Genomic DNA, 5,250 nt, shown 5'->3' with positions numbered 1-5,250 from the left:
CAATCATAAATAGAGTAAGAGTTAGAGTTAGGATCCAAGGTTTACAATTTCATTTATATGACACTCAGTGTTATGGTTAGGGTTAATAAGTAGTTAAATGTTACACTAAAATAAGGGACATAGTTAAGGGAAGTATGAGATTTAGGTGTAGTGTTGGACTATTTGGAGTACAACTATGGTCAAATTTGGGATATATGTTATACAAATGACTCAAATAGTGGAAAAATTTTAATACATGAAAGAGAAATTATATGTCCCAACACAACAATTTAGATGATGTAAAAAGTGTGAAAGAATATATAAGAATCAATTTTATGGAAATTATTTCTCCATGATGATGTGAGAACATTATCTATTATTGAATTTTTAATAATGCTAATGCAATTTTTATTGCAATGATTAAGAATTGTAATCAATAAATATGCCTATCATTAAGGACATCTATTTAGACCTATGATTTTCTTTCTTAATTAACATATTTAGTAGTCACATCCATTAAAGAAATGTTTTGTACATCAAAAATTATTTTGTCTTGTTCTCTTCGTCATGAAAGTTACATAGAACAATGAGGAAACAAAAGTGCCAATACGACTAATTAGAAGTAAAATTTTGAAACTGGAGACAAGAATGAACTATATACAAAAAAAATCTCTGTAATGGTGTAAATACATGTCACATTGTTCAATAACTAGGATCCTTTTGTGACCTTTATTTGAACAATGATTGTGAAAGACTTCTTTCATCATTGAGGGAAACCCATCCACTTTTATAGATGTGTCACACAAGAACTTTTATGCATCTTCCATATGCATTACTGCCATTTCCTCAACATAGTCAATTGGAAATATTGTGTTCTCCACAACTTTAATTATAGTTATGCATGTCTCTTTAATTATTTGTAGCATTTTTCAAACTCGGTCTCAAAGAAATTATTCGAGGTCATTGAAGTAGTCATGCTAGTATCAAATAATGTTTGATTTTCTATTCAAGGCATCCATAACTCAAATAGTAACCTGCAAACTTATAAAAAAAATCAACATATAGAAATAATCAGGATGAAAAAGTATTAATAGTTAACCTCTTTCAAATAAATAATGTTCAAAATAACATAAATAAAAATCAAAACTATTTCAAATGAAATAGTTAGATTGTAATGTTTGAAATATGGTGGCATTTCCTTTTACTTTTCAAACATTACAAACATAAATATTAATAAAAATCTATATATACTATGAAAAATATTTAAATAAAAAAATACATAATCTAATTAAATAATCACAAAATATAAACTAAATATATGATTCATTTATTTTAAATTAATCATGAACTTTAATAAAATACAAATTTTATTGATAAGGCGACCTTGTCATCCACATTGATGATAAAATTTAATTATGAAACATAAAAAATATAAATATTTTGAAACATGCAAATATAAAACTATTATGAAACATACAAATCTAAAACATGCAAATCAAAAGCATTTTGAAATATGCAAATCTAAAACTAATATGGAACATGGAAATGTAAAATTAAATTGAAACATGCACATTAAAAATATGCAAATGAAATGTATTATCAAATATCGATATCAAATAGATTTTGAATCAATTTGAACTCTAAATCTAAATCAAACATACAAGGCTAAACTATATGAAACTTTTTGAAATTGAAATCTAAATCAAAGGATAATATTATAACTAATTCTGAAACTAAATCTAAAATTAAATCTAAATACATATCTAAATCTAAATCTAAATCTAAATCTAAATGCAAAAATAAAAATAGAAATCTCACATGCAAAAAATTACTCCAAAACTTTAATCTATTCCTCTTCAAAAAGATTAATCTGCTCCAATAATCTCCAACTCTTCCTCCCTATAAAAACACTAAATCTACATTTAAATCTAAATACATAACTAAATCTAAATCTAAATGCAAAAATAAAAATAGAAATCTCACATGCAAAAAATTACTCCAAAACTTTAATCTATTCCTCTTCAAAAACTTTAATCTGCTCCAATAATCTCCAACTCTTCCTCCTTATAAAAACACAAAATAGAAATCTCACATGCAAAAAATTACTCCAAAACTTTAATCTATTCCTCTTCAAAAACTTTAATCTACTCCAATAATCTCCAACTCTTCCTCCCTGTAAAAACACAAAATCTAAATCTAAATCTAAATGCAAAAATAAAAATAGAAATCTCACATGCAAAAATTTACTCCAAAACTTTAATCTATTCCTCTTCAAAAACTTTAATCTGCTCCAATAATCTCCAACTCTTCCTCTCTGTAAAATCACAAAATGTAAATGAAATGAGGAGCATTTTTTTATAACCTATGAGAGACTCCTCATATCCCCCAATAGATGTCTTTTGACATTCCACGAATTTGTTTCAAATTCCCCCACTCCCCACAAAAAATAAGCATATAGAATGTGCATGCAAAAATATATTTAACAAAAAGAAAATATTTTATATTAAAAAATTTAATGAAATTATTTCAGCCCAGTTTTTTTGGGTTCTATTTTTTTGGCCTTATTGTTTTAGGTCTTATTTTTTGGCCCTATTTTTCGGGTCTTATTTTTTGGCCCCTTTTTCAGGTCCTACTATTTTGGCATCCATTTGGCTTAATATTATTTTGGTCAGCTATTATTTCAAAAAATATATATTTTATAATTCAATAATGATAAAATATATACTAAATATATTATTCATCTACTTTAAATAAATCATTAACTTTAATAAAATACAAATTGTATTGATATGGTGGCATTGTCATCCACATTAATGATAAAATTATACTTTGAAACATGAAAATATAAATGCTTTGAAACATGCAAATGTAAAACTATTATGAAACATTCAAATCTAAAACATGCAAACCAAAACTATTTTGAAATATGCAAATCTAAAACTAATATGAAACATGAAAATCTAAAACTAATTTGAAACATGCACTTTTAAAATATGCAAATAAAAAGTATTATAAAATATATAAATCAAATAGATTTTGAATGCAAATCTAAATCCAAATCAAACATGCAAGACTAAACTATTAAATGCAATCCTAAACAATTTTGAATAGAATTCTAAATCTAAATGAAACTAATTGAAATTGAAATTTAAATCAGAGTAGAATATTATAACTAATTTTGAATCTCAATTTACATCTACATCTAAATCTAAATGAAAATCTAAATAAAAAATAAAAATCTCACTTGCAAAAAAATTACTCCAAAATTTTAATCTACTCATGTTCAAAAACTCCAATCTAATCCTCCAATAATCTCCACCTCTTCCTTCTTGCAAAAACATAAAATGAAAATGAAATGAGGAGCCTTTGTTTTATAACTTGTGAGTGGCTCTTTATATGCCCCAATGGACGTCTCTTCACATTCCACGAATTTATTTCAAATTCCCCCACTCCCCACAAAAAATAAGCATGAATGTGCATGCAAAATTATATTTAACAAAAAAATTAATCATATTTAAATTATTTCAGCCCTACTTTTTTAGAGGCATATTTTTTTGTCCCTATTTTTTGAGTCCTAATTTTTTGGGCCCTATTTTTTCAGGCCTATTATTTCGGCCTCCATTTGGGTTCCTATTATTTTGGCCTCCATTGGGCTTTCTATTATTTCGGTCAGCTATTATTTTGGGAATTTTTTTAATTTTATGATTTAATAATTTAATATTTAATTTAGAAGTTCGTAACTGCTCCCTTTTCTTTTTTACTGATAAGGAATCTTGGCATATTCCTATGCTAGGAATTTGTACTACCATTGTATGGAACATGAGCCAACTGGTAATAGTATATCAATCCAAGACATATAAAGGCTAAGACAAGACACAATGAAGCTAAAACTAGTGTGTTGTTGGTGAACAAAGTGCATTGGTAAGCCAGCATTGCACAACACTTCCATTAAAAAGAAAATCAACCCAACATGCAAGGCCATGAATTCAAGTAGTAATTGATTTTGTAAACTTCAAGGAAATATCAATTCATATAGTTCTTCATCCTTGATCTTGGTGAAGACTATTGTTTGATACTTAACTGAAGCAATAAACAGTCTTGGGTCAAAAGCATCCACTACATGTTGAGAAAATAGCCATAAAAGTAGGTCCATGCAACGGTGTCAAGTAAACATTATAGTAGTTTTGTTGTTCAGTTTTGATATTAATATAATTGTTTTCTCTAGTAGCTCAATCTCCTCAACTTTACTCTTTATTATTGTTATTCATTGACCCAGAGATGGATTTTCTACCACAAATTTTCATGCATAATAGACCATATCTTAAATACTTGATGACATAGACATACCTTGCACCTTCCTAAGCAACAAAAAATGACATAATTACATTTCCAACTCCCACTTCAACTACAATACGACCCTAAAAATCAATATATATTTTTCTATAATGACAACATAGTAGGACCTTATGCACACAATTTGTTTTATCAATATCTTTTTGCTTTCTTTTCTTTTCATTTTTGTTTATGCTTAAATGTTTGTAAGTACTTTGAATGTTTTCCAATGTAATACAATGACAATTATAGTCTACATACATTCTAGCAAACATTCTATGATTGTCATATGAAGTGGATTCTAGTAGAATAATATTATGTTATTTCTTTGAAAATTGAATGATATAAAATTATGCTTCTTATGTGACTTCAATGATAAGCTTGATGCATTATAGTCCTCTTTATTAGTGCTCTTTATTTCTCCTATCATTCTTTCTCGTTGTTTGCCCTTGTGACCATATAGACTCTAATGCTTTTTGTGATTTTGTATTGTAAAGAGACAAACATGCTTCTCCATGCTTTCTTTTCTATGATTTTGTATTGAAAGATCCTGACCTATCATCCCTTTCCAAAATATTTGACCATATTTTCTTGATGTTTCAACTACATGTAGAATAGAGCTATTGGTATTGATGTTGAACATGATGAATTGGTCGATAAGAACGTCCAACATAAAAAGTATTTATGATGAAATTCATGTAATATAATAGTTATTATGGAATAATTTTATTCAACATTTGTGTTTTTTATTTGACATTATACATTATCTTTACTTGATTTCTAAACTGTGTGTGGAGAAATCACATGAAAACAAAACAAAAAAGAGAGGACATTGTTGATAGTGATTATGCTAAATATAAAGAGTTTGTGCATGATATTCATAGCAATAGCCATTCTAAACTTGGGGTGAGTTACATTAATTGTTTCTAGCCATTATAT

General features: G+C 27.0%; 1 pseudogene; it reads right to left on the bottom strand.

The window, feature by feature from the left end:
• Positions 1–3,821: 3,821 nt before the first annotated feature.
• Positions 3,822–4,495, bottom strand: LOC149542164 (putative histone-arginine methyltransferase CARM1 pseudogene; annotated as a pseudogene).
• Positions 4,496–5,250: the final 755 nt, after the last annotated feature.

This window comes from Cupressus sempervirens, chromosome 8 (genome assembly GCF_028749045.1).
Source record: "Cupressus sempervirens isolate cs-2001-9-10 chromosome 8, ASM2874904v1, whole genome shotgun sequence".
Lineage (NCBI taxonomy): Eukaryota > Viridiplantae > Streptophyta > Pinopsida > Cupressales > Cupressaceae > Cupressus > Cupressus sempervirens.
The sequence above is the reverse complement of the archived record's forward strand: the minus strand, read 5'-3'. Positions and strand labels throughout refer to the sequence as shown.